The sequence below is a fragment of the Myotis lucifugus genome, unplaced genomic scaffold (assembly GCF_000147115.1).
Source record: "Myotis lucifugus unplaced genomic scaffold, Myoluc2.0 scaffold_4, whole genome shotgun sequence".
NCBI classification, from domain to species: Eukaryota; Metazoa; Chordata; class Mammalia; order Chiroptera; family Vespertilionidae; genus Myotis; species Myotis lucifugus.
Window position 1 is genome coordinate 2,408,783 of NW_005871052.1, and position 10,039 is coordinate 2,418,821.

The following is a 10,039-nucleotide window of genomic DNA, read 5'->3' on the forward strand; positions in this document are numbered from 1 at the left end:
TGTATATGCAGTTCTTTCATGGAAGACCTTTTAGGAGAGTTCATTGAACTAGCTTTTAGTTGATCTAACCTGAATCATAAAATTGAATGCTTAACTTTGAACTGCTATTACATGTAAAATTCTCTTTTACTTAAACGTAATGCTTCCTCCAACTTCTGAGTCAAACTTCTAAGCTGAAATTGCGAAAGTGTCCATTAGTAAAATATAACCCCTGGAGAGAGCTTAAGTTTAAATTGCTGATAGAATTATGCTGGTGATTGTGGGTGTAATGAAATGCTTCTTTGACTTTTGAGGGAGTAGGAGGAGAATTAGTAAAGCAAGGCATTAGTAACTGAGAAAAAACTCAGTGTCTTTTGCATAGGAGGTTAAGTCTAGATCTTTTGCCTCCATGTGCAAGTGAAAACATAAGAAAAAATGTCATGTTGCTATGAGAACAGGGAGAAATTACAAACTGAATTTTCTTTTGTAGACCTTTGCTCTGCAATGACCTATACAGTAAGTTCTGTGATTATAGAAATCTTATTGTAAGCCAAGCTAGAAAAATCATTACAGCAGAGTTGGGGCTATATGATTCTTAGACCCCAGTTCTAGGCATCTTAAGAAAAAAATGTGTCATTCCCCAAATTGAAATATTCTGTTTCAAACTGTGCATAATATACAAAATCCAAAATTGCAAAATGACTAAAAGCAATTTCAGATGGCATTGGTCTACATAACATATAATCAAGCAATTTGTTCTTTTAGCATAATCTCAAAAACAGTTGCTATTTAAATGTGTACATATGATATATTGGAAAGCTTGCCAGTAGATGGTATATAATTTCATTACACATACAGTAAAAGTATTTACCACTCTTCTACAAAGTTAAAATTGGCAAATAAGTTTTGAAGTTAAAAATATATCTTTAAAATTGAGAGCTCTGCTAAGATTGATCATATGATGTATATTTTGTTAATATTTACTGAGTCAACTAAAAATAAAAAAATGAATTGCAATTTTTAGAAGGTAGATTTGCTTCATTTTTAATCAATTTTAATTAAATTTATCGTGCTGACATTGGTTGATAAGATTAGATAGGTTTCAAGAGTGATATTTGTATGATACATGACCTGTATATTGCATTGTGTGTCTTCCACCAAAAATCAAATTGTAACTGAAAACACAGGTTCAGTTGCTGCCTCAAGAAAATCAAACTCATGAGGCAGGTGCTGGTACAAAAGGAAAGAGGTTTTTTCAGGTGCCCTGACCTGGGAAAATGGTGGACTCCCTTCTTAAAGACCATACCTCCTTTCTGCTAAAGCTTTGGTTCTTACAAGGATTGAAGGATTGGGAGGGTCTTTTTTTTCTATCAATTATCTTGGTAGAATTTGGGAGCTCTTGGGCCCCCTCAATTCATCTTTACAGCTTTTGGCATGCTCATTGTAAGAGCCTCCATCTGTGCCATCTTGGCCAATGGGAGATACTCCCCAGCACTACCTAACAGTATATAGTATCAGGGTCAGTGGTGGGTGTGTTGCTCCGGGGCCCGCCAGTTAGGAACCATGGAGATGCTGCAGCCTTCAGCATGCCTCCCCATGCTGGACATGGCACCTGCATAGCCACGAAGATGGTTGAATCCCAGAACACCCACATCCTCTGTGTAGTCCCTGCACACCCCACCCCTCAGAAGTGGCCAGCCAGGCTGTGCTCAAACTTCTGCTAGCTGCCTGCACTCCAACTGACTCTCTATTGTAACAAAATCATCTTCCATCACCATATATTTGTCTCCCTTTGCCCTGTATCACCCCCCAATTGCCTTTCCCTATGGTAGGACCATATTATTTGTTTGTGCCTATGAGTTTTAGTTTATTTGTCTTGTTTGCTCATTTGTGGCTTTCAATTTTATATCCCACATATGAGTGAAATTATATAGTTCTTAACTTTTCTGTCTGCCTTAATTCAGTTGTTTCCATGTCTCAGTCACAGTGAATAGTGCTACAATGAACATAGGGATGCATATATCGTTGTGAATGAATGTTTTCAAATTTGGGGGGAAGATACCAAGAAGAGGGATTGCTGGGTTATATGGTAATTCTATTCTTAAATTGTCAAGGAACCTCCATACTGTTTTTCATAGTGGCTGTACCAGCTTACATTCCCACCAGCAGTGAATGAGGGGTCCTTTTTCTCCACAACCTCTCAAATATTTGTTATTACTTGTCTTATTGATAATCTACACTAATAAAAGAGAAACATGGTAATTAGCGTACGACTGCTACCCTTCCCATTGGCTAATCAGCATATCCTTATGCAAATTAACTGTCAGCCAAGATGGCGGCAGGCAGCCATGCACTAAAACGAACAGGGAGGCTTGCTTGCTCCAGTGATGGCAGACTCCAGCGTTCCCCGCCTGACTTGCCGGCCTCTCAGCTGCAACTCTAAGCAACTATGTTGCAAATATAGAAGCTAAACAAAACCCCAGAAACCGGCTTTCAGTCAGCCGGGCTTCAGCCAGTCGGACCGCAACATTGTATCAAATACAGAAGGGGAACAAAAGCCAGAAACCTGCTTTCAGCAGCGAGGCCTCAGAGCTAAAGCCGGCCCACAATAAAAAAAAGAAAAAAAGAAAAAAAGAAAAAAAGGAGCAGTTGGGAGCTTCAGTCACCTGCCAGCCTGAAAACGGCCCTCAGCCCCTCAGCCAGACTGGCCAGGCACCCCAGTGGGGACCCCCACCCTGAAGGGGGTGTGACCAGATGCAAACAGCCATCATCCCCTCATCCAGGCTGGCCAGGCACCCCAGTGGGGACCCCCACCCTGATCCAGGACACCCTTCAGGGCAAACCAGCCAGCCCCCACCCGTGCACCAGGCCTCTATTCTATATAGTAAAAGGGTAATATGCCTCCCAGCACCGGGATCAGTGGAGCCACGAGGCCTCCTGGCATGGGGATCAGCGTGACAGGGGGCAGCGCCCAAACCCCCTGATCGCCCTGCAGCTCTGTGTGTGACAGGGGGTGGGACCACAACCTCCCTATCTGCCCTGCTCTGTTTGTGACAGGGGAAGGCGCCCCAACCCCCTGATCAGCCCTGCTCTGTGCCTGATAGGGGGGAGCTCCCCAACCCCCTGATCGACCTGCGGCTCTGTGTGTGACAGGGTAGAGCCATAACCTCTCCATTGGCCCTGCCCTGAGTGTGACAGTGGCGGCGCCCCAACCCCCTGATCGGCCCTGCTCTGTGCGTGATAGAGGGTGGCGCCCCAACCCCCCCTCCACGGGCCTTGCTCTGTGTGTAACGGGGTAGAGCCATAACCTCCCATTGGCCCTGCCCTAAGTGTGACAGGGTGCAGCGCCCCAACCCCCTGATCCACCCTGCTCTGTGTGTGACAGGGGGCAGTGCCCCAACTCCCCTATGGGCCCTACTCTGTGAGTGACAGGGGGAGCTCCCCAACCCCCTGATGGGCCCTGCTCTGTGCGTGACAGGGGGTGGCGCCGCAACCTCCCCATCGACCCTGCCTTGAGTGTGAGAGGGGGCGGTGCCCCCACCCCCCAATTGGCCCTACCCTGAGTGTGACTGAGGGTGGCATCGCAACCTCCCGATCCGCCCTGCTCTGTGCATGACAGGGGGCGGCGCCCCAACTCCTCAATCGGCCCTGCTCTGAGCCTGACCAGGGCTGCACCTAGGGATTGGGCCTGCCCTCTGCCACCTGGGAGCAGGCCTAAGCCCGCAGGTCATTATCTCCCGAGGGGTCCCAGACTGTGAGAGGGCACAGGCCGGGCTGGGGTACCCACCCCCCGAGTGCACAAATTTTTGTGCACCGGGCCTCTAGTCTATAATAATAAAAGCATAATATGCTTATTAGATGGGACGTCCTTCCAGGCGATCTTCTGGACGAAGCCAGGGATGTGGGTGAAGCCGGGACGAAGCCAGGGATGTGGGTGAAGCCTGGGTTCTGGGTGCCCGGAGGGAAGCCGGTGCTGGCAGCCAGGGGAAGGAAGGCCTACTCTTGCACGAATTTCATGCATCGGGCCTCTAGGAGCCAGTATAAAAGGTGTGAGGTGGTATCTCATTGTAGCTTTGACTTGCATTTCCCTAACAGCTAGTGAATTTGAGTATCTTTTCATATATCATGAGGAAAGATTTGACTTTAAGTAGTGATCACACAATGCACTATACAGATGATGTATCATAGAATTGTACAATGGAAACCTATTTAATATTATTAACTAATGACACTCCAATAAATAAATAAATGTCCAACAGAAAATAAAACAAAAAGTGGAAAATGATTAATGGAATTGGTAACAGCATAAACAAAAAAAAATAATAGACTGGAAAATATTTGCAGCATATAAGTAAAGAGTTAATACCCTTAATAAAAAGTTTTTACAAGCAAGTTAAATAAAGACCTACATTTGGTTTTTCAAAAGATGAGCTAAGATCATAAATAAGCATTTCACAAAAGAATAATTTTTTAAAGTACAAAAATCTAAGATTGCAAGATAAAATGAAATAACATTTTTTTTCTCTTATAAGTTTGGCAGTTTATACACAAATATTCAGAATTAGTTAGAAAAGGTAAAATAGAAGTCCAGCTACTGGTGATATTGTAATTTCGTAAAATCTTTCTGAAGAGATATTTGGCAATATGTACTAAAAGTCTTAAAAATGTGCATAAACTTTTACCTACCAATTCAAATAATCCATTTATAAAGTTATAAATGCAGAATTGTTATAACACAAAATTGAAAGCAACCAACAGCATGTCCATCAATGAGGGGTTGACTAAATCATGGGAAGCTATATAATTTAATGACATCATATTGTAGGAAAAAGTTCACTTTATGTTGAGTGCATAATTGAAAAACAAAAGTTCAATATAATCTAAATGTGGTGGTATACGAATACAAATTCACATATACACACATGCACACAGGTACTTGAAGGATATACACCATCTTTTTTACAGCTGAATAATATTCCATTGTGCAAATGTAGCACAACTTTTTTTATCCACTCATCTACTGATGGACACTTGTGCTGCTTCCAAATCTTAGCTATTGTAAATAATGTTGCAATGAACATAGGAGTGCATATATTCTTTTCAATTAGTGTTTCATTTTTCTTTGGATAAATTCCCAGAAGTAGAATTTCTGGGTCAAAAGGCAGTTTATTTTATTTTTTTTGAGGTAACTCCATACAGCTTTCCACAGTGGCTGCACCAATCTGAATTTTCACCAACAGTGTATCAGGGTTCCTGTTTCTCCACATCCTTGCCAACACTTGTTTGTTTAATGATAATAGCCATTCTGACAAGTATGAGGTGATATATCATTGTTGTTTGCTTTGCATACCTCTGAAGATTTGTGATGTTGAGCATGTTTTCATATGTATATTGGCCATATGTATATCCTATGGACCTAGAGAACATTATGTTGAGTGAAATAAGCTAGTCAAAGAATGACAAGTATATGATTTCACTCATTGTAGAATCTAATGAACAAAATAAACTAACAAGGAAAATAGGGATAGACTCATAGAGAATTGGCTATCAGATGTCTGTGGGGTCAAGTTGGAGAGGGTGGAAGGTTAGAGCAAAAAGAGGGAAAAAAGGAGAAAAAAAACTCATGGACAAGGACAATAGAGTGGTTATTGCCAGGGGCAGTGGGGATACTGGGAGGTGGAGGAGGGTATAGGAGGGATAAATGGTGATGGATGGAGACTTAATTTGGAGTGGTGAAGACATAATACAGTGTACAGATGATGTGTTGTAGAATTATGTACCTAAAACCTGTATAATTGTGTTAATCAGTGTCACCCCCAATAAATTTAATAAAAAGGAAAAAAAGAATTCAGCCAAAAAAAGAAAAAAGAAAAACATACACTCAAAATTTATCAATGTTTTGCTTTGGGTATTTTAAAATTTTGTTATTTTTCTAAGGTGAACATATGTTAATCACAAAATATATATTATTTTACAATCTTGTAATTTTGAATCAAAATATAAATACTTAAATGAAAAATTTATAAAAGCATCTAACATAATCTATATGAAACATTTAGCATATAATAAGTGCTACATAAATATTGTACTGTTATTATTATAATTATTAATATCATCAGAAATATTTAAAGTTATTTTTAATACTTGCAACATGTCACTTCCTCAATGATTTAGACATTGATTGTGCTGAAAGGATTCTGAAAGATACTCTAGCTCAACTCTCTCATTTTATCAGTGAGATGTGAATTCTTCATATAGCTTTCTTAAAGAAATACAGGTAGTTCATGGAAAACTGGAATCTAAATCCAAAACTTCATAACATCCATGTACATGTTACTATATTGAGATGATATTTGTTTCATATCTCACTGGAGGAACTATTAAAAAAAGAAATGACCCTAACAACTTAGCAAGTTTTGTGGGCCTGAAAACCCTTCACATTCTAATGGCATAAAAGATGTAAATTTTTTAAATATCTGAAAACATGTCCTTAAATTACATGATTAAATGCTATGGTTTGAGCCCCAGTATGAAGATGAAGGATTTTTGAGAGCTAGCATTTTTTTCATAATTCTAAATAGTGAAAATGAATTAATGAAGTAGTCAGCATCAGAGAAATATTAATTTATTTATTCAACAAATATTTATTAAGTGACTACTATACACTAAGCAATGTATGAGGTACTGGAAAAATCAATGGTGAATACAATGCATATAAAATCTGTACTCTTGTAGCTTATCAGTCCAGGATAGAAAGAAAGCCTTAATTTCAATATAGAACAGAATTTAATAAACAAACTTCTGTCTGTGCTAAACCTTTCAAACAATGTTATAGTTAGTTTTGCTATCCTCACCCAACTCTGATTTGATGTCCCCATACATTTGATTTTCACTGGAGTTTCACCACTGAATTATTGACTAACTAGTGGCCCAGTGCACAAAATTCATGCACATTAAAAGGAAATTAATTAGAGCCCTAACCGGTTTGGCTCAGTGGATAGAGCGTCAGCTTGCATACTCGGGGGTCCCGGGTTCGATTCCGATCAAGGGCATGTACCTTGGTTGTGGGCACATCCCCAGTAGGGAGTGTGCAGGAGGCAGCTGAATCGATGTTTCTCTCTCATCAATGTTTCTAACTCTCTATCCCTCTTCCTTCCTCTCTGTAAAAAATCAATAAAATATATTGTTTTTAAAAAGGAAATTAATTAGAGAAAATATTTTAATATTGCTACTTGCCCTTTCTCTATAATAGAAGTGTCAGAGATGAAAGAAAATTAGTAAAATGTATATGAAAATCTCCCTCCTGTCTGAGTCTGGGGCATGCTGTGGGACCTAGAGTCAAGTCCCTGCCCATCACCCTCATGCACTTCCAAAATGCAGGAGACCTAGACACGGATGGCCCCACTCCCATTGGGTGAGACCCAGACCTGGCTGACCCCACCCCCGTCAAGCCCCTCTGGGCGGGGGGTGCAGCATCAGGTCTCCTGGCCTGGCACCAGGTGGGGGGCAAATTCTCAGGTCCCCTGGCCTGCTGCTGGGGTGGGAAGCATGGCCTGAGGTTCCCTATCAAGCCCCACCAGGTGGGGGGTGCAGCCTGAGGTCCCCTGGCCCAGCACTGTGGGGGGGGGGGAGACACGGCCTGAGACCCCATCAAACCCTGCCGGGTGAGGGGTGTGGCCTGAGGTTCCCCCCTCAAGCCCTGCTGGGCAGGGGACGTGGCCTGAGGTCCCTCGCCCTGGCCAGGAGCCATGCAGCCTCAGGTCCCTGTTGTTCAGTCGTGATGTTATAGCATCCCAGCTAATTTGCATATTCCTCTATTATTATATAGGATACTTTTCTGTTCCTGCTTCTGGTCCTGGTATTAGGGGAATGTAACCCATAACTCCTAGTGTTAGGACATCTAACCTCAGGCATTACCTTCTACCCAAGAACAGAACTTTTTAAGGAGAGGAGTATTTGTAAATTTGGCACTCCTGACTCTTTTTTATTTAATTATTTTATTGTTGACACTATTACAGATGACCCCCTTTACCCCACTTACCTACCTCCTCTAGCCCCTGCCCCACCTCCTTTGGCTTTCACTACATTTTTATCTGTATCCATAGGCTATGCATAAATGTTCTTTTGCTAATTCCTTCAACTTCCTTTTATTAGTTATCCAGGCTATTGAGTGTGAATGAACAATTTTGAAATTTTTCAAATTCATTCTCTGCCTACAAATCAGTATTTTGAATATATTTAAAGATTTAAGTGCCTTTTACTATATCATTTAGTAATCATATTTTTAGTTTTAAGGAACACCACACTGTTTTACATAATAGCTTCACCATTTTACATTTCTTCCAACAGTGTACAAGAGTTCTAAATTATCCACACCCTTGCCAACACTTTTCATCTTTTTAAAAAAATAGTTATCTTAATAGGTGCGTGGTGATATCTAATTGTAGTTTTGATTTGAATTTTCCTGATGGTTAATGATATTGAACATATTTTTATTTGCCTGTTGGACATCTGCATATCCTCTTTGGGAAAATGTCTGTTCAGGTACTCTGCCAAATTTTTAATCAGTTTGTTTGTGTTTTGGTGTTGATATATATATATATAATATTAACATCATCAGATATATGGTGTAAAAATGTTTGGCTCCATTCCATGATCAGATATATGGTGTAAAAATGTATGGCTCCATTCCATGAGATGCCTTTTCACTCTGTTGATTATTTACTTAGCTGCGCAGAAGCTTTTTAGATTGGTTTTGGCCCACTTATTTTTGTTTTTGTTATTTGTGCTTTCACTGTCATATTCAAGAAATCAATGACATGAACAATTTTCTCTATATTTTATCCTAGGAGTTTTATAATATCAGGTTTAAGTTTAAATATTTTAGTAAGATTGAGTTGATATTTTATTTAGATTTTTATTATTTTATTAAGATTTTTGTTTATGGCATAATATAAGGGTCCAATTTCATTATTTTACATGTAGATATTCAGTTTTCCCAACATATGATACAGCAATTCCACTTCTGGATATGGTAAAGGGATTAGCTAAAGAACATATATGCATATCCCATAGATACAGACAATAGTTTGAGGAAGGCCAAGGGAGGGGAAGGTGAGGGAGGATGGAGGTGGGCAAAGGGGGGTTAGAGGGGACTCCCTCACTAATGTCAACATTAACAACTTTAAGAAAAAAAAATTAAAAGTTTGAAATCATGATCTTGAAGAGATATTTTCACTTCCATGTTCATTGCTTTATTTACAATGGCCAATATATGGAAAACCTAAATGTCCATCAAAGGATGAATGGATAAAGAAAATGTGGTATATAATATTATTAAAAAGTAGAAAATTCTGCCCTGGCCCGTTTGGCTCAGTGGATAGGGTGTCGGCCTGCAGAATGAAGGGTTCCTGAGTTGAATTCCAGTCAAAGGCACCTACCTTTGTTTGCAGGCTCGATTCCTGACCCTGGTGGGGGCACATGCTGGAGGCAACCAATTGATGTGTCTCTCTCACATTGATGTTTCTCTTTCTCTCTGTCTCTCCCCCTCCCTTCCACTCTCTCAAAAAATCAATGGAAAAATAGCCTCAGGTGAGGATTAACAACAACAACAACAAAAAACAAAAAGTAGAAAATCTTGACATGTGACAACATTGATGAACATGGAGGACATTATGCTAAATGAACTCAGGTAGTCAATAGGATAAATAATGAATGATTCCATTATATGAGTTATTTAAAAATGTCAAGTTAATAGAAACATACAGTGGAATGGTGGTTGTTAGGGGTTAAGGGGAAGGGGAAATGGGGTCTTATAGTTCAATGAGTATAAAGATTCAGTTATGCAAGGTGAATAAGTTCTAGAGATTGGTTGTACAGCATTGTGCCTATCTACACTAATAAAAGAGAAACATGGTAATTAGCGTACGACCGCTACCCTTTTCATTGGCTAATTAGCGAGATATGCAAATTAATCACCAACCAAGATGGCGGTTAACTGCCAACAAAGATGGCGGTTAATTTGCATATGTAGGCACAATGCAGGGAGGCAAAAGGGAAA